Source organism: Littorina saxatilis, linkage group LG16 (genome assembly GCF_037325665.1).
Source record: "Littorina saxatilis isolate snail1 linkage group LG16, US_GU_Lsax_2.0, whole genome shotgun sequence".
Classification (NCBI taxonomy): Eukaryota; Metazoa; Mollusca; class Gastropoda; order Littorinimorpha; family Littorinidae; genus Littorina; species Littorina saxatilis.
This window is the reverse complement of record NC_090260.1, coordinates 18335465-18361600: the sequence shown is the minus strand read 5'-3', so window position 1 is coordinate 18361600 and position 26136 is coordinate 18335465. Positions and strand designations below refer to the sequence as shown.

The window sequence follows — 26136 nt, the reverse complement described above, 5'->3', positions numbered from 1 at the left end:
TGCTAAATAATTAAATCAAAATGAGTTTTTTGACGTCTGCTCTCCACCATTTGAAGATTAAAATTGGCCGTCATAGACTGGTTTTCGTCGCGAGCGCGTGCCGTTAGCATGACGACTAAAAACAATGGCGGATGGGATAGCCGCTCAGTGGGACAAGCCCGCAAGTTTCAGTGAGAAATCAACTCCATGTGGTTCTGAAAGCAGCTGACTGACTCCGAACGACACAGAATCACGAGAAAGACATGCTCGGCGCACAAAATGCAAAGTTATCATCAGCAAGCAGACGGAAAGCTGGATTCAACTGAGTGTCAGTAGAGAGAAAGGGGGAATGTACGTTCTGGCTCACCGATTCCGACAGACCCTAAATATTAACGCAAAATAGGCTTCTGGACTAAACTTTTACTAAAATGAAACATGCGACAAAATCAGAAAAATACTGCATAAATCCATACAAAAAAAAATACAGTAAAGTAAGGTTGTTTTGAACCAATCCCGGGTCTGTCGGAATCAGTAACCCAGAACGTACATTCCTCCTTTCTCTTATACAACCACGGAAATTACGAGCCGTTGCAGGTGTTCAAGCTAAATAATCGTCTCGTATCGAAAACAAAAGCAGACGACAAATTTAGTCAGTTGGAGTTGTCTCCCGTACTCCTGTAGCATGCACTAGTCAGTTTAGATCAGTGCGCTGCATCTCAGACTCTGTGGCTGCACCAGACGGTTCGGGAATTCCCGACAAAAGAAAATATCCACACGCGGCACTGGCAACTTCAGTGTCAGCTGAACACGAGAGCGTTCGGTCTTTTAGAAGATTTGTATCTTGAAATGAAAATTAACGAATATCGCGCTGTCCGAAGGAATGGAGTACATATCGGACAATGACCACGCTCAGGCTAAAACGGATAGGACATCTGACCGACATGCGGCAATGTGAATCGGACATTTGGGGATTTTCATCGTTATATGTCCGATGTCCGACGCCTAACGACATCCCTGCCTACATTATTCTGATTGATCACAACCAAACCTACTATCATTGGACACATCCAAATGCAAGCGTCTGTTCTTGAAAATTTCCCACTGATCTAAAAATAAAACCAGTGCAATTTCCTCTGTCGCGCTTTGCCACAGAAACTCACGGTTTGGCCTGTATTTCTGATTTGTGCACAAAAGCTTTCTTTCTTTTTTCTTTTTTTTTAACATAACAATGTTTAATGTCACTGTTTGTTTAAAAGACCATGGTCATATTTGTAAAAAAAATGTTAAATTAGAAAATAAATAACATTTTGTTTTATGATTTTTCCTACACCTGTGCTGAAAATAAGAACTAAAAATGTCGGTATATAAGTCGCTCAAATACAAGAAGGTATGAATGGCTCGGTTTGAGTTTGTTGCAGTTGACCCTGCACAATACGATCTATGATGTTTTTGGTAACAATTTTGCCGTGATGTATTTCACAACTTCCTGTGTTACACAAACTCAATTTTGCCTGTACCAGAAACAAGCCAGCTCCGAAATTCTCAAGAATTCTAGGATTCTAAAAATAGTACCGTTCACGCGTGAACGGTAGGTCTTGCTGGTAAACCGGCGGCTTGGGTCACTCTGTTTCAACGCTTCGCTTCACAACGCTTCAATATTTAGGCTGCCTTTTCAGGCGGCCACCGAGTGCACTTTATGCAAATGACTTGTTTAATATTGTTCCACCACGATTGGTTCTGGTGTATCACGTGGTTCATGAATATTAAAACTTGTTTATTGAATCAAGCTTTGAAAAGTGTACTTGGTGGCTGCTTTGAAACTCAACAAAGCCTACTCCCCTTTCACAAACACTTCCCCGTCATAGCGGGTTTTCCCGATTGACAAAAATTCTTATTACACACTCAGACTATTTGAAGCCGCGTTTGTTCTCCAGTGGCCAATTGCATAAGAATATTCTGGTGATGAATAAACGCGCTTTGTGTCATTAGCATCTAAAGATTTCTTGTTTACAATAGTTGTGTTGATCTGATGAAGCGCGGAACTGATCTTAGGGTTGTCATGGTGAAACACTCGCTTCTGAAACAGTGCTTCCTTGTAGTTATCATGCGATATGCTCGACTTTACAACCTGTTTGCTTACACCCTTTGCTTTTTTAACCACCCCTTTCTCACTTGCAACACTGTACATCTTTGCACGCAATCCAACATACTCCTTAATTATCTTCCCATTCATTTCATCTTTCATCTTTCCAATAACCTTCTTGTTAACATTTGAGTGCAATGGTGATTCTTTAGGGTAGTCGCAAGTGTCATAAAAAGAATCTTTTCCTTTTACTGCAGGACTTTCAGCTTCTAGATCTTTGTAAATGTCATCCGCTGGAATGTCAAGTAAGAATGAATCTGTGTCTGTGTAAAGTACTCTCGATTTGGGATATCTTGGTTTCAAATAATCATACAAAAACTCAAGCATCAACAGTTTTGACAACTCTAGCACAGTAAAGCCTATGAATACTGGTTTGTCAAGCTTGACTACAAGTTTTTTCATTAAGATACCATACAGCTGTTCATGAAAGTATTTAAAGTCTTGATACTGTGGTTTGGATGTCAGCTTGATGGCCTCATTTTCTCTTGTAACAAGTCTAACATCCTTTCTCTTGTGTGGGTTTTCCATTGTCTTACCAAAGCAACTGTTGTTCATCAGTTTAAAAAAGTCTTTCTCTGATGCATCAGCGGCTTTGGTTCTCAGTTCTGTGTTTTTCATGATGTAAGGTTTCATAAACTGTTCTTGATCAAATAAAATTATACGATGAACAGCCTTCAAAATTAATCCATGTCTAATGTAAAACTGTAACAGTCTGTAGTGACACACATACTTCTTTTTGTGAAACAGATTGGGCACCAGCTTTGGAGGTTCTCTTGGGTTTACTTTTAACCTCTCAGCCGCTAAAGGATAATCATTATGTAGATCATGAAGTGATAGTGGATAGTCTAAGTCAACTTCTAGTATCCATCCCTTTCGACTGTCTGGGCCTGCTTTTAATATTGTCAGCACAACACATTGTGAAAATGGTCCTGAATAGATCTTAAAGTTCCGAAGTGGAAGCGTCTGACACATTGCCCAACCATACAAATTGTTTGCATCTAGATACATGATGTAATTAGAAGGTTTCATAGGATCAAAGTCGTCCAAGTATTTGTTGTTGGCTTTGCAGTAATTGTGTGAAGCCATACTGATTCCTCCACGTAGTCCATTTTCAATCATCTGAAGTGTAGGTAGATCTGATAGCAAGTCAATCTTTACTCCTGTAAATCTAAGAAATGCATCCCAGCTCATGCCTGGTGCAGATATGTAATGTGAAGGATCTAGATTGTAGTGCTTCATACATGTTCTTCTGTAATTCTCAAATATATCTGCAAGTAAACAAACATCAGCCAACAAATATTGATCATGATAATCACCCATTGTATTACATCCTAATTTATTCCATGCAGTCTTAGCGTGTTCATAGTCTTCGTCACTTATACCTTTACCCTTCAGCCGTGAGAAGTAAGCATCCTTTGGTGGTAACTCATCTTCATCAAACCTCTCCCACGAATCCATGTATTCATATGGATAGACTCCCTTTCTAACTAAGTCACTGTCAAAGTACTTACATGTAATTGGGAAAGCAGTTAGTGATGAAGATAAAGACTCAAGTGTTCCCATCAGATGTTGAGCAGAATCGTAGAAGTGTAAACTATTCAGAGTAAAGGCCATGTACTTTTCTGAAGACTGCGCAATGCATCTTGCTTTGTATTCATCAGTTACTGCCTGCATGATCAGATGTGAATCATAACCGCGCAAGTTATGGAAGAAGATTGGAAGCTTCCAAGTCTTAGGATCAAACTTTAATTGTAGATTACATTTGCTGTGGGCTGCTCCTCGGAACTGCCCACTTACATGATCATGATCTCTTACTATTGGATTGTCTGTGTTTGGTGTTAGACTTTGTTCGCATATCCAACACTGTGTGGTAGAGTTAAACTGTTCTTGGTCTTCAGGTTTCATAACAATGTCTGAAAGATTCAGTTGTTTGGAGCAGTCATTTCGCACTTGGTTCATTTGCTGTAAGAAGTTCTTTGCTGCATTAGGTCCTCTGTACAATTGCGGTTTAGAATGTTTACCATCTGAACTAACAACAATAAATGCATATGAACAGACTTGATGATTACTTAGAGTTACTGTTTTAGGTAGGTCTTTTGGTAAAGGTCCTTCATATGGCACAATGATAGATTCAAAGTCAGCATAAACAACATAAGGACTTTTCTGTAGTTTGCATACATTCTTAAAATACACTTTGCTGTCTGGCGGTGGTGTTGTTAACTTCACGACCGCATCATCAACGCTCTTACAATGTTGCTTGTGTATAAGTGCTGCATGAATTGATGGAATACGCAAGAGACATCGCCTACAAAAGTCTTGTTTACTATTGTGATTGCTTGTGCTCGCCATCAGTCTACTCATTGTACGAATCAAAGTGTAATGATATTTTACACCATCAGTCATTAGTAACATGTCAACATGGTTAGTATCACAATCACCAATCGTTGGTGAGTTCTTTGATATTCTGACTGGTTTCAGTTCATCTTCCTCATCCCACGTGTAAACATTTACGGTGATGGGTTTGTTTTGCTGTTCAAATTTGTCAATGCTTGTAATGCTGACAGGAAATTCAATACCAGTAAAGTTTAGTTTATTTCTGTATGCATGATAGTTAGACACTCTTTCTGCATTTTTCTTTACACTGTACAGTCTTGCCAGAACACACCACATAAAACATTTGTCATCATCATTCTTTATGTTCAGCACAGCACGTTTTTTGACAAGAGCAGGAGGTAAAGGTATGTAACTTCTACCTCTGATGGGGGCAAATTTACTTAGCTTCAATTCTATTTTTAGAATTTCACCTTCTGACCATCCGGATCCTTTCATCTTTGCATCCTCTGCAGCTTGCTCAAACCGTTTCATCATTTCATCTGCCCAGTTTCCATTCAATTCTGCCATAGAATTAAGTGCTAGTTGTCTGGTTGAAACATGAACTTCTAGCACCTCATCACTGACTGTTTTGTATTTTATTAAACTGACTATCTGCGCTTTTACTGGAGGTTCAATCAACAAATTGTTTGGAATTTGTTCAATGGCGTCTTGCACACTGGACTGCACATTTTGAGGATCCGTTACTTGTAATTCAACGGTGTCAAATACTGTCGATAAAGATTCCAATACAGAGTCTTCCATCGCTGTGAGTTTGATTTTATAACTCAAAATAAAAATATAAATTAAAAAAATGAAGTTGCTCAGAATTCTTTCTCAGAGCTTCCATTTTTGTTAACACTATAAAATCTGAAATAAAAAATCATTTAACATTTGTACCACGTGGAACTAATTGTAATTCCTCTTTTACAAAGGCTCTTTGCGGTGCTGGTTCTCTCAAGTAATATATAGGTGGATTTGTCTCTACTACTCTCTTGATTTCATGAATGTCAATACTCCAGATTGGATCCGTTGCACGCTTCCTGCTGTCACCCTCAGCTTCACCGGGTGCATATAAATATCTGACTTTCTGATTGAAAGGTAGTAATGCCACTGGTGTTGTTGACTTTGGAGCAACAGGTATTGTTTTCTGTTTGATTGCATCAACTGGTCTTAACCCTGTAGCTTTAAATACCTCCAGATTCATTGCTCTAAGTACTGATGGTAATCTTTTGACCCATTCAGTGTTTCGCAATTTACTTTCTGTGTCCAAAAATTCCTGATGGTACTGATATGAAAACAGTTTTTCTGCCAACTGTTTGTTAAAGCTCTCAACAATAGCCTGTGACCTGTGGTTTCCTGGAATACCTCTCTTCACTGTAACATGATGTTTTAACAGAAGCTGGTTGACAGCTCCTTTAAACTCCTTACCATCATCGCACTGAATCATTCTGGGATACTTTAGTGGTCCACGTCTGTAAATTTCTTGCAGGGCAACAGCTGTAGCTATAGCACTTTTCTCTGTCAACGGTTCAGCATCTTTGTATCTTGTTGCAACATCAACTACAGTCAGTGCATACTTATATTTCTTCCTTCTGACTGTGTCATGCGGTAAATACAGCAGGTCTATTTGATGAGTGTCATTCGGTTTAATGTTAAAAAAGTGTGGTCGTGTAATTTTTCTTGGTGCAGGTAAATAGATCTGCCAAACTGCCTGCTTTGACAACCATTTCTTTGCTATATCTTGAGAAACACCTGCTGCGTCACTGAGCTTGTCAATAGCAGTTCTTCCTTTCCAGTATCCTTTTGGGGAATAATATATTTTAGATAACAAAGCATCACTCATGGTTTTATAAATGACAGAATATTAAGATTTGACAGCACGCGCAATAAAGTAAACAACAGCCATACCAATAACAATGAAAACAATCTCGCCCACCTTCTGCTCTTCTGAAGGCTGATAAAAGTCACCCAGTTTTGGAGGAGCACTTGTCTTCATTTTCTTTCCAGTTACAAGATAGTATTCTTGAATGGCTGCATCAACATTGGCAAAGGTTTTGTTTGCATGTCCTTGGTGCCTGAGTTTATCATTCATAAAGTCTAACTGCGCAATTCGTTTCTTCTCGTATTCATCCTGTGCTTTCGCCAGTTGTTCCATGGCTTTGTTGTGCCTTTCCCTCTCTTCACCATTTTGCAGTTTAGAAAACAAATAGTTGCTGCCAGAAAATGCAAGCGCATTTACAATCGCACCTCCCACCATCATAACCAAGCTAGCCATTTTATTGTCTTACATGTTTATATTTTCTGGAATAATTCCTTGCTTCACCAGGAAGTCTTTTGTTGCAAAGGAAGCTGTCACAACACCAATTAGTTTAGCACCGTCTTCGAAGTCTAACTTTCCCAAGTCGGCTGGTTTCATTCTGAGGAGACTTTTACCCAGCATTGTGTAACCTACACTCAAGCCTCCAATCACTGCAGCGTGATAAACTAGATTAACTATTGTCTTTTCAGAACTCATTTTTATGTTATCAAAATTAAAATATTAAAATTATTCCATATGAAATGAATCCACTGCAGGTACTACTGTGGGCTTTTTTATTGTTTGTACTGCTTTGTTTGTTGGTTTTGGTCTTTCTGACACTTTATATTTGCCTTGCCAAAGTTTGTAAAGCAAGTATCCACCTCCTCCAACAACAGCTGCTACAGCTACTTTTCTGTATGATAGAAATGAAGATTTTAATTCTTGATCAGTTTGTGTGACCTTAGTCACTTCAGGAATGTTTGGTGTCTGCTCAACTTCAGACATAATGTTCTGCTTTGCCTTTTGATTTAACTTTTTTTGTCTGTTCCATTCGGCTAGTTTTTTTCCTGCTTCTACTCTACCAGGTTTCTTTGTCACTGTGTTCACTTCTGGTATTTTCGTCTGCTCCACTGTCTGCTTCAACTGATCTGTCATCTTTTTTATTCTGAAAATTAATGTGTTTGAAAGTAATTAATCCAGCAACAAATGGTACTAATAAAGCACCAAATCGATAATACAGGCCACAGGCAAGAGATTCGAGGGACTTGGAAACAACAGGGTCATGAGTTAGATCATGTGTTAAGTCTTCCTCCGAGTCGAGAGGTGTAAAATGTCCAAAAATCTTTGTGTACAAACCTATAACAGTCTGTCCAATACTTCTAACCATCTTAGAACCAAGCACTGATTCATACCGTCCATGATACTTTTCTATATCTTCTGAGGAAAGATGTTGTACTTCTTCCACAGTTAACTGCTGCCCAAGGTAGTGTTTTGTTTTTCCACAAACAGCAAGTGAATACAATCTTTCTTTTTTATCAGGTATAGTCCTACTGTCACAGATTTCAATATCTGTAGCAGTCTGCATCAGCAATTCATCACAGTTCATTTTATTTTGATGCAGAATAAAATTAAAATCTAGTAATTAAACTTGAGTAAGAACTTAGGTAGGAACTTAACAAGAACTTAGGTAGGAACTTGAGTAAGAACTTAGGTAGGAACTTAACAAGAACTTGAGTAAGAACTTGACAAGAACTTGAGTAAGAACTTGAGTAAGAACTTGACAAGAACTTAGTAAAAACTTGAGTAAGAACTTGAGTAAGAACTTGACAAGAACTTGAGTAAAAACTTGAGAAAGAACTTAGCAAGGATTTCTACAAACATACATACTGAACTGGTTGATCAGTTTTTAAAACCAGTTTCGAGTGCTTAGAAGATTTCAGATTATTCTTTATTCTTTCTCTCTCCTGTTTGTTTTCAATGACATCATTTTCTCGAAGACACTCTTCAAAACTGTCACGGTCCTTTGAATAGAACAATGTTATTGTTTTGAGTTGCTCTCTAAAGTCTTTCAGAACTGCATTGTATTTTTGTGTTAATATCCAAACTGATATTAATGCATGTCGTCCACTGAATGCAAGCTTTGCTAGTGCACTTTTCTTTCTAACAATGTCACGTTCTGCTGCACAGTCATCAATAATAAACAGTGTTGGCGTGTTCTGAAAAAGATCGAAATAATGCTCCAAGCAAACATTTAGACGATCAGAAGGATTTACAATAAATATATTTTGATCAGACCATATGAATTTTCTCTCCTTGTATGTTCTGTTATGCTTTATGGTTGGACAGAATATGACTATGTGTTCAAAGTGATTTATGTAAACAGTCTGTAATAAATCCAAAACATATCTTGTTTTGCCGCAACCTGTTGCCCCACAAATCAAAGAACAGTGTGGATCTTTTGGAAGAAAATCTAGATACTTCATTTTAACACGTTCAATAAACAATATCCTGTAATCTGCTTTCAGAGATGTTTAACTGCGCATCTGACACAACAAACACGTAGATCTTAACTGATTTACTACTACTCCCTACTTCCTTTTCAATTTGTATTGTGATTCCTTCTGATCCGTTTTCAATTCGCCTTCCACTTCCATGCAGTTTGTTGTCGTCAGTTGTTCTGAGATCCAGCCATAACGCATATTTATTTGTCAAGAAATCTTCTACGCCAACACCGTGTAAATGTAGATCTTTAGCCACAAGATCAGATGTTGGGTCTTTCAATCTTCCTCCAGTAAAGTACTTTCTTGCTTCATCATAGTGTTGGTATGGCAGCATGCCAGATGCAAATATTTGGTTTGGCTGCCCTTCAATTGTGCAATATACTCTATTGATTAGTGGATTGTAAAACTTTTCTATTTGCCTTTCATATGAATCTTTTGGTTCCTCAAACAACATAAGTATTCCCTTCATTGACCTAGCTGGTGTATTCAAGTTAATGTTCCAGATTGGATCAGCCTGGCTTTTTGAAAGTGTACTGTGATTCAACACTCTTTCATAATAGATAGGCAGCTTAGAACTGTACTGATTTTCTATAAGTCTAGCCAGTTCGGGATGGTTTACAACATCAAACTCTAAAGAAATTCCAGACACCTTATACTTTGCTTCCGGGTCTTGTGAAAGCATAACACGATCATAACTATTGAAAGTCAGGTCGTATGACAGCCTGTCACGCAATGCTCCTTGATAGAAGGGAGGATGTGAATTTATGAGTTCAAAGTCAAGTGGAATACAAAATTTGTTTCCAAAAGCAACATTGACAGCGTTATCTTTTTTGTTGTCAGCTTTATCTCCGGCTCCTATTCTAACTTTTATCCCATTGTCTGACTGAATCCCTTGAAACACTCTGTTTTTCTTTTCATTGTCAGTCAACCAATTATCTGCATAAACTAAAAAAACATCTGCATTATTCAATGACATCACTTCCCGCCCTTCCAGTTTGACAGTAATCTTCCTCACAATTGCTCTTCCTACATTATAAGCCAAAGTCCTATTTGCATCTGAGCCAGATTCTAATTCTAATTTGAATGATAGTCTTACAGTGCCTGGTACAATAACATCGTTCTTACCTAGATTAGGAAACCTAACAGTAAGTATTTCATTCTGATCAATAGTAGAAGGATTATTTGTAACTATAACTGTTTGCCTTATTCCTTTTACCCCGAGAGGTTCTTTCAGCCTTCTGTAAGGATCAAGAACAGAACCGAACGATTGTGCCATCTTTTTTTATTTTCAAAATAAAAAATAAGTTACAAATGGCAGAAGGTGGATTTGAAGATTTATTTGAGCCAGCGGACGACATGAGCGAAGCAATCCCTTTGGTTCCCTACCATCATTCACTGCATTATGAGGTGGCACGACATGAACTTCTGGAAGGTAAAGTTAGAGATTTCTACAAAAGTTTAGGAGAAGAACCTGATGTTTTAGATCCAAACCAGTTCAAAATGGAAGCAAATCATTTATATACAACTAGCGATAAAGGAGAAAAAGTCCAACTTACATATAAATCTAATCCTGCTAAGTTTCTATCAAAAGTTTCACTAAAACAAAAACTTACTGCTAATCGACTTAGGCAATTAGATATTGTGCCTAGCACACGGTCATCACCTTCCCATGTTGTTTCCTTACTTCAACAAGCAGAACTAGGACTACCAACTGCTACTCAAATAGAATCTGTTCCATTGCAAGATCTTAATAAACTTGCAGATGAGGCTGATCAACTTATACAAGAGATAGAGACTTCTTTTTCTGAGGAAACTTCACTGAAGACTCCACATGAACTATTACCTATGAGAGAAATAGAAGCCCTTAATCAATCACTACAAACCATCAGAGGTGAAATAGCAAATAATCTGTCAAAACTAGGTCAGCTGGATGAAGATATAAACAAAGAGAAACAAAAACTTGCTGATGCTGATGATTTGAACCTAGAACAAGAAGTAAAAAACAGAATTTCTAAGCGTTTAAAAGATTTGCAGGAGGAGAAAGCCATAAGGTTAGAAGTTCTAAGTAACAATAGAGAACAACTGAGAACACAGGTCAGCAGAATAAAAAATACAATTCAAAGAATCCTTTACGAAGACACAACTCTTGCTGAAAGAATTAGAACGCTTTTCAGAGAGCAGGGAATCACAATAGCTAGTATACTAACTGCGTTAGGATTTGCAATAAGCACATTAGTGTTAACATTCACAGGTGGCACTGTCACACCTCCACCTCCACCTTCACCTTCATCTCCATCTGATCCGGGATGGGTAAAGAAACAACTCAAACACATTGCAGAACTATTAAAGAAACTAGCAGCAAAAGCTTTGGATGCACTTCCAGGAATCATTGGTTCAATTGTTAGCTGGCTGTTATCTTTTGCAGGTAAAGTTGTTGGTTTCATGGCTGAACATCTCTGGACTCTAATAGTTTTAATTGCAGGTGTTCTGCTAACGAGAATAAAGCAAAAGTAAGCCTACACCCACTCCACCAATTACTAGAGCAGTCTTCTGCGATTCATGATCATCACTAATACTAACAGCTTGATCATCACTAGTGACAGAATGATCTTCACCTGCAGCGTGATTTTCACTTGTCACGCTTTGTTTCTGTTCATTGTGATATGGCTGTAGCATCGTTCTGATTTCTGAATTCAGTTCTTCACCCTTTCCAAGCGGCTGGGTGTCGCTAGCAATAATGATTTCATTGTTATAATTTGTTATTGTTCCAATCTGCAGCTGGAGATCAGAAGGTAACATGTAAAGGCCGTTACCAACAGCAAAGTCAACTTTTGATCTTGCATAACGGAGAGAGTCTTGATACCTTTTGATGCTGGAAGGCAGATCAACTGCAGAGTTTATGACATCTTCTAAATTTGATAACAACTGTTTCTGTGCACCAAACCCTGTGCTTGTTCTCATTATGTTTGATCGTGTCTGTGCCTGCGAGCCTAGCAAGCACCACGTATATGTTCGGATAGATTCATTGATCCTTTCAACACCTGATCCAGTGAAACCTTTGCCGGTGTCTAATATAAAAGTAGTCCATGCATTGTGGTGCTGTTGTTCTATTGATCCTAACTGTACCTGCACATTTGAAGAAAAAGATGTATGACCTGGCCAGTAATCAAAATTATACCTCCTGTGGACACCCCATAAATATAGTGTTCCCATGCCATGGTTTTTGTCTTGCTTTTGCCTAAAGTCGGTCTTAAAATCTATATTGAATTCATTGCAGAGACGCTCATACACTTTCATGTTTATCCTATTGTTGAATGGGTTCCAGCTCTTTTCATGCGGCATTGGTGCCTGAAGTTCAGACAAGATTCTCCTGCACTGATAGTAAACGTGAAATGTGTACACACACTTTGTCAGTAAGTTTGAATTATTCATGTGGTCTGCATAGGACACTCCACATCCTGTGGTTGCACAAAATATTGCAAAGTTTAACTGATTCTGATAGAACTGAATTGGGTGAGAGTTCCACATCTTTGGAACACTATCATTTTTGATTGGGGGATTTAGGTAAGAATGGAATGGGTCAGGCACTTTAACGCGAATGGATTCTGTTTCTGTTACAGCAAAGTCCAACTCATGGAAAGAAATAGTCTTTGGATTGTAATATGGTCCAGTTTTGTATTTAATGTCTTTGTTGAATTTATACTGAATCATTTTTGTTGTTGAATAAAAAATGTTTATCACACTAACAAATGTGAAGACTGGTGTGCCAGTTAAACTTGCAAACCCTATCAACAATCAAAATGGAGGAATGAAAGTTGCACTGCATGAAATTATGTACAAGGTTACTTGGTATAATATCAGTAAAAAAAAGGCTAACAACTGGGTTAGAATTAATGGTAAAAAACATTCTGTAGAAGATGGTTACTATGACTTCTGCACTTTAGAGAAAGAATTGTTTGCTCCAGTAGGTATTACAGCGAGTTTAAATCATGCAAGTCTCATTGCTACTCTTACTATGCCCAAAACTAGAGAAGTAAACGTTGAGTTTCCAACCAAACTCCTTGATATGCTTGGAATTACAAAAATATACAAGGGAACACGTCCCATTGACATGGATGTTAACAGTGTACTGTTTGTTCACATGAGAGAGCTTAACACATCCTATAATCTGTTTAATGATCAGCGTTCTGATCTGCTTAGGATTCTTCCACCGAGTGATGCCTCTTTTTGTAAAATGCACGTGCCAACATTTAAGACACTTCAGTTCAAGGACTTGGAGGAAGGGTGTCATGAATTCCTACACATTGATCTGAAAAATCAAAGTGGACAACCAGTTGATTGTTTGTTTAACATTACATTGGAAATAGTTCCATAAAATATTGAGTATTAAAATGTCGAGTGGACCTACAATAGCTTATCCTGTTGCATGTTCAACTATAGAGTTGAAAGATTTAGCAGATGCTATCGACTTTGAGAGCAATGCTGAAGTTGGTGCGGTGTATGCATTCGAGTTTACAGACACTGGTTATTACAAGAGAAAGGAAATCGACGATGAAAAGAAACCAAGATTTCTCAAACTAGGTCAAATCCGTGATGTTAATGTACCTGATCCAATTGTCGATGACACATTCTACATGTGGAAACATCAGAATAAAAAATGGGTACTTAGTCCTGTTATGAAAAAGATTGACTGGGAAATGAAGTTTGAATTTGTGAGTCCATACACTCTTGTTGGAAAAGACGACACATTCCGTAAGTCAATCAATGCTAAACCACTAATTGTTAGCCTTGTTCCTGCGATTAACAGCAGGGGAGAAGTTGCAGTTAAACCTTTCCATAAGAACAACTATCTCATTCACAGAAAACAAAGTGTTGAAAAGGACGCTGACACCATTGTCGATTTTATACCCAAGCTTCCAATAGGGCAGAATGCAACTATGATATTTGATATAGTTGTCAGGAAAAGGGAAGAAACCACAAACACTGTTCTAATGAGAGGAATAAATCTCAACTGGAGACCATTAAATGTTGAAGAAGTCAGAGTATTTATTGCTGTTCAAAAGGATTCTAACACAATAAAAAAACAGACGTCAAACCAAAATGTTGTTGTTAACGCAGATATAAATAATTTAACAGAAATAAGAAGTATTAATCTTACTTATCTTGATTTGATTGCTTTCTACTATACAGATAAGGTGTTAAGCAATGAACAGCTTCAAAGCTTAGCAGAAACACTGGCCAGTGAGAATTAAGATAAATATTTTATATTTTGCATTAAAAAGATGACTAGCAGTGTGAAGCTTTATCCTAATATTGATGAAAGTGCAGCAGAAAGTCAACAATTCAGACTGGCACACATTAGTAATATACAAAAACAACTAGAAGATGAATTAGAAAACTATTCTCGCGCTAGACGTAAGTACTCAACAACTTACAACAGCCTTTCTAATGCCAGCACTGGTTCTACTATCCTTGCATCAGCTGCAGGTGTAACGGGAACAATTCTGTTAGCTACCGGAGTAGGGACTCCAGTTTCTTTAATCCTAGGTGGTGTCGCAGCAGCAGTTGGTGGTTTATCATTTATAGCATCAGCTATAATGAAAAAAATTGTGAAAAAGCTTGAAAAACACGAATCCATTTCCACTCTTGCATCATCAAAATTGTCTAGCCTAAAACTGTCTATCAGTAAAGCACTTGAAGATTCAAAAGTTTCTGACGAAGAATTCAAACAGATACAAACAGACTTTGATGACTACAAAAGTAAGAAAGCAAGTATTCAAACAAAAACACGAGCTGAATATAACAAGCCAATCGATATAGAAGATCTGAAAAAGCAGTTTTTAAAAAAGGGGATTCAAATAGGACGGGAAGAAAAAGTAAAAATAGAATCACTTGTAAAGAGTTAACTATTCGTTTAGACAGTCACATTGCATGTATCAGATATAATTCTAACAGTGAAAGAACATATGAAGTAAAGTTTGTAAATGAGAGAGCGTATTGAGCTTAAGAATGTTGTATAAGAGAAAGGGAGAATGTACGTTCTGGGTTACCGATTCCGACAGACCCGGCATTGGTTCAAAACAACCTTACTTTACTGTATTTTTTTTGTATGGATTTATGCAGTATTTTTCTGATTTTGTCGCATGTTTCATTTTAGTAAAAGTTTAGTCCAGAAGCCTATTTTGCGTTAATATTTAGGGTCTGTCGGAATCGGTGAGCCAGAACGTACATTCTCCCTTTCTCTTCAGTTTTACCGTTCAGTGTGCGCCGCGACGTAGCTCTAACCTGCTACTGGATGTGTAAGTATTAAATAAAGCGAGTGTTGTGGTGTATACTTTGGAAAGACCTGGACACATTTTGCTGCCGTGTTGTATGTGTGTCTGCTGGTGTGTAGTGCGAATGAAGGATCAATCAAGCGGCCGAATGTGTCCAGTTTTCCTGTTTTTGTTTGAACACGGACACAGTGTCAGTGTGTGTGTTTGCAACTACGGTGCGTGTGTGTCTGTGCACTGCACAGGAGCTTGTATCAAAACGCCGGTCGATCATCGTAGTAAGGGTAAGCATGCAGAAGTAAATAATGATGGACCGGCGGTTGAATACAAGCTCCTGTGGTGCACTGTATATGAGACAGAGAATGACACAGTAGCCAGTCTGTGAGTAATCCCCCTAAAAAAAAAATTGTAGATGGAAAAAAGTAGGGTCAGTCAGCACACGTGATACTGATATTTTAACGCTTTATCAGTTTATGGGCAGTTGTTTCTTTGCAGTCTTTGGAGGTTGTGCAACAGAACATGTTATTTATAACTGACATTTTATATTGTCAGTGGTATGAGTTTTTCTGTCCAGTAAGAACTATGATTGAAGTTTATTGGTGAAGCTTTGTGAAAGGGTTACTTTTAATGAAGAACACATTCTTCCTCAGTGTTCATTGAAGCAAACACTAAATGTGGCAGAATTTCATTCATCCTTTCTTTTTTGACTACCATTTTAAGTGTCGCTGTGCATGTTCAAAGCTTCATGTTCAGAACTGATGTTGCTGTAGAACTATGTAATTGGCCAGCCTTTGGTTTACACTTAGTGGTTTTAGATGTTGCTATAATTACTATAACAATTTTCTGACATTTTCAGGGACCAAGCACCCGGACATCAAACATTCTTGCAATGTGTGGCAATAATGGCATAACATATTTCAGACAAAAAGATCAGTAAGGTGAGTTTAAATGTTCATAATTTTGGTGTAAGTCAAGCTTATCTTTTATCTTGAGCAACTATCTCTGTCGTGTCTCTCAGGCTGCGCACCCGACATAAGTTGCCAGGAACCAATTCCTTGAGTGTGGCAATGGTTTACCATTTCTGGTTTACTTGAACTGCAGCCATACAGAGAGGAATTGTTGAGTGATTAAAAGTTATGGAGTCTTTAAAAAGATGTAGTTAGAGGATAAGACACTGTAAACAGTATTTTTCTTCTTCATGGTTATAACAAAACTGCAGCATGTGTCTTCAATTTCTGAAGATGCATTATAACGACAGTGGCACCCCCCTTTTAAGACCTCAAACAATCTGAGAAAATCAAGTCTTAAAAAGGAATGAGTCTTAAAATGGGGGTAATTTTACAGACGTTATGAACAGAAAATGTGAGAAAACAAGGTTTTAAAAAGGTGGGAGTTTTAAATTTGGGGTCTTAAAAGGGGGGTTCCACTGCATTATACATGCCATGGAAATCATGATGATTTTACAGATAAATACAATGACAATTGAAAGCAATTTGCAGCCCAGTGTCTTATTATCTGATTATCTTCTGTCTATTTTTATCATTGCACCTTTGCTACAAAACTCGTGGTTACAACTTGACCCAAAGTCAATTATTATCAATAAACTAAGCAACATGCGCACACAAAAACATACTCAATTGTCGAGAACAGTGTCAGTTTTATTCCATGTAGATCTTAAATGCAAATGTACACATTTTCAGAAACAAGTCTTAGAATTATGCATTTCAATCATATAAAAGATGTGAATTAATATAACCAACACCCATGATTTGTATTACTTCAACAGGGTATAATTATGGCTTGGCTTGCTGCAACATGTCAACGAGCACTCTTCAACACATATTTGTTCTGCACAAGGTTTACTAGACCTGTCAATTCAACGCATTAATCAAGATACTTTCAGGACCCTTCCCCAGACTTTATTGTTCATGTCAGCTGTTCTTTGTGCCAGATTGTGTATCCCTTTTGACTGACAATAATGCTGCAGAGGGAAATACTACAGTGGAACTTGTAAAATGCTGAGAAAATCAGCTACGTCTTAAACAGGGGGAGTAAATTTACAGAGATTATAAACATAAAATCCAAAAAAACAGGATCTTAAAGAAGGGGGGGGGGGGCTGTAAATGAGGGTTCCACTGCACAGCTAAAAGTGATCTTTCTCTGCAGGTACAATATAGTGTCTACAATACAAAGATGGTTTGCAGTGGAGGTTGACGTTGCAAAGTCCTATGCACACATCACTGAACACAAAGTTCGTCCCCAAAAGGCGGAGCAGCAGGGAAGTTTTCTACAAGCCAGAACCCCCAAGTCTATCTAATCCCACGGTCTACACATCTGGTCCCCACAATGCCCTCCATCTACCAAGGAAATTGTTTTACAGCAACAGTCACAATAATTGTAGGTGCACCTTTATGTCTGCTCATTTGAGTTTATTTTATGCAAAGAATTGCAAGTGAAATCACATGTATATATATATACCTGTAACTCCAATTATCCCAATACCTACACGAAACTATACTGAGACTAGAAATTAAAACAAGTCGCGTAAGGCGAAAATACAACATTTAGTCAAGTAGCTGTCGAACTCACAGAATGAAACTGAACGCAATGCAACACAGCAAGACCGCATACTCGTAGCATCGTCAGTCACCCGCTCACGGCAAAGACAGTGAAATTGACAAGAAGAGCGGGGTAGCAGTTGCGCTCAGAAGGATAGCACGCTTTTCTGTACCTCTCTTTGTTTTAACTTTCTGAGCGTGTTTTTAATCCAAACATATCATATCTATATGTTTTTGGAATCAGGAACCGACAAGGAATAAGATAAAAGTGTTTTTAAATTGATTTCGAAAATTTAATTTTCATATTAATTTTTATATATTTAATTTTCAGAGCGTGTTTTTAATCCAAATATAACATATTTATATGTTTTTGGAATCAGCAAATGATGGAGAATAAGATGAATGTAAATTTGGATCGTTTTTAAAAAAAAATTTTTTTTTTTACAATTTTCAGATTTTTAATGACCAAAGTCATTAATTAATTTTTAAGCCACCAAGCTGAAATGCAATACCGAAGTCCGGGCTTCGTCGAACATTACTTGACCAAAATTTCAACCAATTTGGTTGAAAAATGAGGGCGTGACAGTGCCGCCTCAACTTTCACGAAAAGCCGGATATGACGTCATCAAAGACATTTATAAAAAAAATGAAAAAAAATGTATGGGGATATCATACCCAGAAACTCTCATGTCAAATTTCATAAAGATCGGTCCAGTAGTTTAGTCTGAATCGCTCTACACACACAGACAGACACACACACACACACGCACATACACCATGACCCTCGTCTCGATTCCCCCGTCTGCGTTAAAACATTTAGTCAAAACTTGACTAAATGTAATGAGGAAAAATATTAGTACTGTAAACTGCCTTTTAATTGTCCATCCGCTTTATGCACAGATTTTGCCCAAAGTAGGGGGTGGGGCGTTTACTAGGTACTGTGCCTGTGCAGGATCAGTTCCTCGTTAGAAATGGTGATATTTGGTATCTTGGTGTGAACATTTTAATAGGAGATGTATCTGTGCACAATTAGTCACCCTGTAAGTATCTTTCGCCTGATATGCAAGTGTCTAAACAGAAGAAAAAAACACTAAAAACCCAACAAAAAATTCACTGAGAGTGAATAAACACACATCCTAAAAACCACAAAGTGAATAGTCAGTCAGTCAGTCATTGATACTGATCCAATCCATAGGAAATGGCGTAACCAAACACTGGTCGTTTCACATGCTCCCTTAAATCACTAAAATCATACCTCTTCAACTTCGGAAGACGCTCTCTCATCTCCATCTTCTTTTCACAGGGCTATCCAGATACTCCAGTGACCAGAGTATTAAATAAACATTATAGTTGTCTTTCAGCATTCCCTATGTAGTCAAGTGGCGTACCCAGTCTTATTATGTAATTATCTCCTGCCCGACCCAGTTGCCTCCCCTGTCTATTATCTTCCCCTGACCCAAGTTGTGTCTCCTGCTAGAATTATTGTGTGTTTACTATCGTAGGGTAGACTCTTGACCGGATTCCTTTCTAACCTCTTATCCCAGATTTAGGTGGTCGTTATGTAATGTGCCGCCAGACTGTCTGGGTATCGTTGGACGGCGTTTTGTCAAGTGGGTGTCATTTCTTTTGACAGGGTGGCTTGGAGGTTTTAGTCTCTTCCCCCTTCTTTGTAACTGGTTGTAATCTAATGAGCCTTATCCGGTGTGCGTAATATTTCCGGTGTGTGACACCTCTGTAACGATTTCTGCCTCTTTAACGATCCCTTTCATTTGGCAGGCAATCTTAAGACGACACCCCCCGTTGTCTGACACCGGGTAGCGATTCCTATTGGCTTATCGCCACAGGGTATCGGAAGTGGCCAACCTTTAAAAGACTGACCAGTTAGACTAGAGGAGAGAACGCGATTTGTATCCCTTCCATTGGGCAGGCATTTTAAGACGACGCCCCCCGTTGTCTGACACCTAGGTATTCTTCCTATTGGCTATCAGAAGTGACCAGCCTTTAAAAGGGAGAGCATTAGGCTAGATCAGCAGACGCGTTTAGTGAGACCGATCATCGAGTGAGCTGTGTGCTGCTCATATGTTGTTGTCGCGAAAGTGTCGAACCTCTGCCCAAATTTGTCGCGAAGTTGTAATCGGTCGACGTGTGGTGTTAAATTCCGATACCTGTGCTCTTGTGTTTACCGTTTCAAGTGTGCTCACTGAGGAGAATCTACACTGCTTTCTGGTGTTAACTTTCTGGTGTTAACTTTCTGGTGTTAACTTTCTGGTGTTAACTTTCTGGTGTCTACTTTCTGGTGTTTGCTTTCTGGTGATACGTTAATTAAAAGTCACGTTATCGCAACCTCTGTCTTGGCGTCTCATTTATGCTTCCTGGCCTATTTCCCCCCCCCTTCCACTCCACCCTATCACATCTGGCGCATGCGGAGCAGGGTTCAGGAAGTAGAGACGCCGTAGTTTAACACCAGAAAGCAGGGAAAGCAGTGTAGGAGGTACTCGGCGTATCCAAGATGGCGGTCGACGGGGCTGCACGACCCCATTGGCAGGTATTTCCCCCTCCCAGGCTTCCTGTCTTCACAAGCAGCAAAGATGGCTGTCTGCTAGACGACTACGTCACAGAGGCTCGTCGCATCATTGCCCACTTCAACCTGGAGGCGCTGGGCGGCGAGGCTGCTGAATGGCTGATCCATTCACTTGCTGGGCCTGCCAAGAAGGAAATCAACCTGCACCCCCCTCAGGCGACTGCCACTGCCAACTTAGTCTTGACCATCCTGCAGGACACGTTTGGGGACCACGCCAGCATTTCCACTCTACTAGCGTCGTTCTACAGCATCTCCCAGAGTCAAGAGGAGGGCATTCTCTCATATGCCCACAAGTTGCAGGCTCTGCAGGTGAAGACGAATGCTGTTGTTGCCGGTACAGTTACCGATGCTGCACTTCGTGAGCAATTCATGCACGGACTGTTCTTGCCTGCAATGAGACGCGACCTCATGCGCTTTGTGAGAGGGCGCGAGGCTGTCACTTTTGCGGCAGTCCGTGCAGAAGCTCTCAGGTGGATGAGGGAAGATTTCGAGGTGGTGACGAAGCAACAACAAGCAACAGAGAGCAGCACTGAGGTACGCAGCCTGCAATTACAAGTCAGCGAACTCGCCATCAAGTCAGCAGAGCTTCGAGCTGCCTTGCACCAACGCCCGCCGGCTGCCTCTCGTCAACAGCAACCGTCCGCGAAGCCACGTTGTTGGCTTTGCAACCGCCACGGGCATCTACAGAGCAGGTGCCCTACCAAGCGGCATGGAGGTGAACAACCGCTGTCATGGAGACAGCCCAGTGAGCTACGTGTGGACCAGCAGTCAACATCCATCAAGCAACCGCCCCGCGAGCAGAGCAGTCAGACAGAGGAGGTTGTGACTGCTCAGAAACAGCTGACGTCGAAGCACGAGGCCTCCATTGACAGATTAGAGACCCGACTGAAGAAGGAACTGGAGGCCAAACAACAGTTACAGGATGAACGTTTTCAGAAGGACTTAGAAATACGCCAACTTAGAGAGCGGTTAGTTTTCAAGTGTGAAGAGGTGTCAATTGAGCGGAAAGCAGCAGGACACATTCGCAAAGACCTGGAAGCGTTGTTGCGACAGCAGCTCACAGAGAAAGAGCATCGGCTTGCGACAGCCCCAGCCCCCGTAGAGCTTCATGACGCTGACCCGATAACATTGTGGGATTCTGTGCTCAATTTGTCCTGCCCCTTTACTCTAAGTCCCAGCTAAACCACCCCCTCGTAAAATCATGAAAACTCTTCAGTCACACATGTGGCGTAACCAGGCCTTGCTTGCTTGTTAGCTATTGTGCTCAGCTAAGAGACTGTGTGTACACTATGATTATTGATTGCCTGTTGTATTGTGTCTTGTATGAATGGGTTGGGTGACTGTGAGTGTCATCCGTTACCGTTTCTGATTTTATTTGTTGTTTCACTTGGGTGAACTTGTGTTTGATTTATAGATGTCATTTTCAGCTATTCCCGAGGTGTTGTAACTGCGAGGACGCAGTTGGTATAGAGCTGGGGGGGGATGTAGCCAAGTGGCGTATCCAGTCTTTTTGTGTAACTATCGTAGGGTAGACTCTTGACCGGATTCCTTTCTAACCTCTTATCTCAGATTTAGGTGGTCGTTATGTAATGTGCCGCCAGACTGTCTGGGTATCGTTGGACGGCGTTTTGTCAAGTGGGTGTCATTTCTTTTGACAGGGTACATTATAGAAGATGCCAGGTGGCTTGGAGGTTTTAGTCTCTTACCCCCCCCCCTTCTTTGTAACTGGTTGTAATCTAATGAGCCTTATCCGGTGTGCGTAATATTTCCGGTGTGTGACACCTCTGTAACGATTTCTGCCTCTTTAACGATCCCTTTCATTTGGCAGGCAATCTTAAGTAGAACGCCCCCCGTTGTCTGACACCTGGGTAGCCTCCCTATTGGCTATCGGAAGTGACCAGCCTTTAAAAGAGAGCATTAGGCTAGATCAGCAGACGCGTTTAGTGAGACCGATCATCGAGTGAGCTGGGTGCTGCTCATATGTTGTTGTCGTGAAAGTGTCGAACCTCTGCCCAAATTTGTCGCGAAGTTGTAATCGGTCGACGTGTGGTGTTAAATTCCGATACCTGTGCTCTTGTGTTTACCGTTTCAAGTGTGCTCACTGAGGAGAATCTACACTGCTTTCTGGTGTTAACTTTCTGGTGTTAACTTTCTGGTGTTAACTTTCTGGTGTCTACTTTCTGGTGTTTGCTTCTGGTATACGTTAAGTAAAAGTCACGTTATCGCAACCTCTGTCTTGGCGTCTCATTTATGCTTCCTGGCCTATTCACCCCCCTTCCACTCCACCCTATCACACCTAGAATGACAATGTCACTACAGGGTGCAGAACTGTGCACATCATTTAAAAAACACACACACACATACACACAAAACACACAACATATGTTGACGACACTGATCCAAATGTTGGAGGATGGGCGTTAACTAGGTACTGCGGGTGCTGAAAAAGTAGTTTAAGGTACATACAAAAATCAAAAAACAATGTGCTTTGAGAGATAAAACATACACAAATTCAGAACGGTGCTAAATACAGAGTATGGTTACACCAACCCCCAACCAAATGTACTTCATATAACACCACAATGTACTTCAATACAAGCAACTAGGACGAAAGTCAGTGTTCTGGCCAGTTGGATCTAAATTGTCATTCCTATGACCCATACACAGCAACTGCACATGTATGGCGGCTCTTACACCTTCACCCAAATAGCCAAATATGTATGTCCACAATGTAAGCTGTGTGAATGTTGCGTATCGTTTTGTTTTATTGATATTCCCATCCTCTTCTTCTTCCAGGGCGAGGGCACCTCCAATCTCTTCTCTGTGTGTGGGCCAGTGGGAGCCTGCTGTCATCAAGCACCAGTGCCTTGAAGTCCTGGAGCATACACAGAAAACCATCCATCACTAAAGACGCTTGATTCAGAATCAAACTTCAAATAATAAACATGAACCAAATGCAAGAAAAAGTGTGAAAATAAAAAGTAAAAGAATAGTATTTGTAATCTATTCATCTATGTAATGGGGAGCGGGTGTGAGTAAAAGATGTGTGTGTGTGTGGTGGGGTGGGGGATTTACTTGTAGGCATAGGCTTTCCAGAGGCATTCTGACACACTGACGCACTGTGTAAAATTGTGTTCCAGTACTACCGATGAGCAAAAGTGCCAGTTACACATCTTTAGGTACTTGGAATGAATGCCCAGTTTACCCATGCATTGAACAGTAAAACCTAAGTTTGCCAACTCCCCCCCCCCCCCCCCCCCGCCTTTTTTTCTAAACATTTGTCTTTTAAGACATTACTTTCTCAGATTTCTGTTTATAACCTCCATTCTAACACATATTGCTTTTTACATTTAGTCAAGTTTTGATCTTTAATTGAGTTTGTAATATCTTAAAAGAAGGGCTCCACTGTATCTCTAATTTTTTTCTGCACAAGTGGTATTGAAGCAGCAGTAGTCAAGTGCTAAACCGCATAAAGGCCTGTTTGGTATACTATTCGATTCTGATGTTTCAAGCAGAACTGCTGTGTGACATGTGGTTGGAAAATGTGTCTCAGGGATTGTCTTGATTTTTAAACAATTGAACAGGAAGGCAGACATGAATTTGAACTGCAAGGCATACACAATTCTAAAACCTAAACATCATAATTATGACTTCCTACATTTTTAGCATGATCATGGAATCTGCTCGCCAATGTGTCAAATATATTATAAAGATCAGTATGGAGGCAGAAATAATCAATCTGAAAAATATCCTTCATTTACAAAGAGCAAATGGGTGTAGTTTAAACAGTAAACAAGAATTCATATTTTAGAATACAGTGGAACCCCCTTTTACGACCCCCCAAAATCTGAGAAAATAAGGTCTTAAAAAGCAAGAAGTCTTACAATGAAGGTAAATTTGCACAGGTTATGACCTAAACATCTGAAACACAAGGTCTTAAAATAGGGGAGATCTTGAATTGTAAAGGTTTTTAAAAGAGGGGTTTCATGGTACAGCACCCCAATTGTGGGGACTGTTCATATGTATTTCCCTTTATGAGACACTAAAAGGTTGTGTGTAGTGACATTTAAGTGCACACAATTTTAATTATTTGTCATTATCTTCTGAAAATAGGAAATAAATATATGTATACACATTCACTAGAATAGCAACAAACAATAGGCACCAGTAATATAATTTGCGACTGAGACCTGCAAACCTCACTTTTTGTCATTATTTAATATACCCTGCAACAAAGTCATCCACCTAACAAATCTTGCAGAATAAAAAGGTACTTACTGGAATTATTGAGTTTAGAGGAGGGTTGGACTTGGAGGGCGGTGTTGTTTTTTGGATCAGCCTTCTTCCCCAGCAAACCAATTTCAGTTTGAGAGGACTTAGACCAGTCCTTTCCTCTTCATCTGCCCACACATAGAGACTGCTAATTCCTCTCCCTATCCTGCCTCCGCACCTTTTCTCTTGCAGGGGCAGCTCTGTTGTTGTTTTGAACATGAAACTTCCATAGCCTGGAAATAAAGACAAATTCATGAAAAGGATACACTATTCATCAATCCACCTTACATAGTCTTGAGTCGAGCGTTTGAAAATGCCTGAGCCTGAAGGCGGGTGTAACTTACACCTCTTGGTATCAGTCTGCCTTAGAGATGAGGATGACTGTTGGCCAGATGCCCAGAATAGCGCGCTGCATTTTCCCGCAGAGAACTAAGGCGCGTCTGCCGCGACAGTGCCTGAGCTAAACATTGGCGGGCACTGCTCACAGCCCGGCACACGGCACTGTAAACATTCCCCGTCCTTTCACCTCTCTCGCCACCATCCGCCCTACCCTTGGTCGCATGCCTGTACAGTTACAGTTAATGAGTTATTGTATCAAACTTCAATCATCATCAACTTCAAGAAAAGCTCACTTGAGTTTGACATACTCCCCTGCATGCGCACGCACACACACACACACACACACACACACACACACACACACACACACGCGCACACACACACACAGTGATCATGCATACACAAGTCTGAGAACACACAAACACACAGGCACACACACACACACACAACAAATGCACAAGACAATGATTTCCTCGACACTGTTCAGTGGGATAAGTATGTCTTCTCTTTTGGGTTACTATTCTGAGAATAAACACGATTTTCAGAGCTCTCTCATGTTCGGTGAAATACTGCTTCGAACTCCGTCTTGCACGCAAAGCGCACGTTTACTGTTCCAAGTGATCGATCAGTGACATGACAATGCATATACGTAAGGGAGTAAAAGTGCAACTTCAGAGACATATATTTGAAAGGATCACCAACAGGCAACAAACATGTCCAAGATAATCGGACTAAGTACTACCAACTACTGGTACTGAATGATCTCTATCAAGGCGGCGAATGATTCGGAGTGCACCAGAGCTATTTGACTCGCATGATCGATTCAGGCTTTGCAGTCCTGCTCAGAGCAACTTGTAAACAGATACTGACTGTCTCATTGAAAGCATTATTTTCTGTCAGATAACGTTTACTATGTAACACTCACCTTGTCAGACTAAAATAATCGCCGAGAGACGCCATTTTGATTGTTGTGACAAATTGGACAAAGGGAAATCACCCAACCATTACAAGAGTGCTCTTTCCTTGGATTCTTTTACGACAGTTAATTAGCTATCAAAACTGTTGAATTTGCAAAGTAAAGTTATTCCTCGTGGATGGTAGCATTATTTGTAACATAGAATCTTATGGTGAAGCTTTGAAAGCGATCTGAAGGCCTTTTCCGGCGGATACTATCCCTTTAAGTTATTTCGCAGTGGCTACACTTACGCCGCCCGTAACTTTTCCCTTCTTTGCTTTGATTACGCCACAAAGCATTTACCCGCCAGGGCCACGCTCTACTTCCGGTTTGATCCGGTTTGGGCGGCCATTTTAAAGCGTGGG

General features: G+C 39.9%; 2 long non-coding RNA genes across 7 annotated transcripts; one reads left to right on the top strand and one right to left on the bottom strand.

The window, feature by feature from the left end:
- The first annotated feature begins 294 nt into the window (after positions 1–294).
- On the top strand, positions 295–23197 carry LOC138950566 (uncharacterized). Of its 6 annotated transcripts, XR_011450726.1 has the most exons (5): positions 295–311; positions 15043–15093; positions 15923–16004; positions 17233–17463; positions 23002–23197. It is a non-coding gene; the product is annotated as an uncharacterized lncRNA (long non-coding RNA). The 6 variants fall into 6 exon arrangements; XR_011450727.1 differs by lacking the exons at positions 295–311; positions 15043–15093 and adding an exon at positions 15157–15284; XR_011450729.1 differs by lacking the exons at positions 295–311; positions 15043–15093 and adding an exon at positions 15162–15180.
- On the bottom strand, positions 23009–24760 carry LOC138950567 (uncharacterized). The gene is made up of 2 exons (XR_011450732.1): positions 24484–24760; positions 23009–23080 (listed from the first exon to the last, which is right to left on the bottom strand). It is a non-coding gene; the product is annotated as an uncharacterized lncRNA (long non-coding RNA).
- Positions 24761–26136: the final 1376 nt, after the last annotated feature.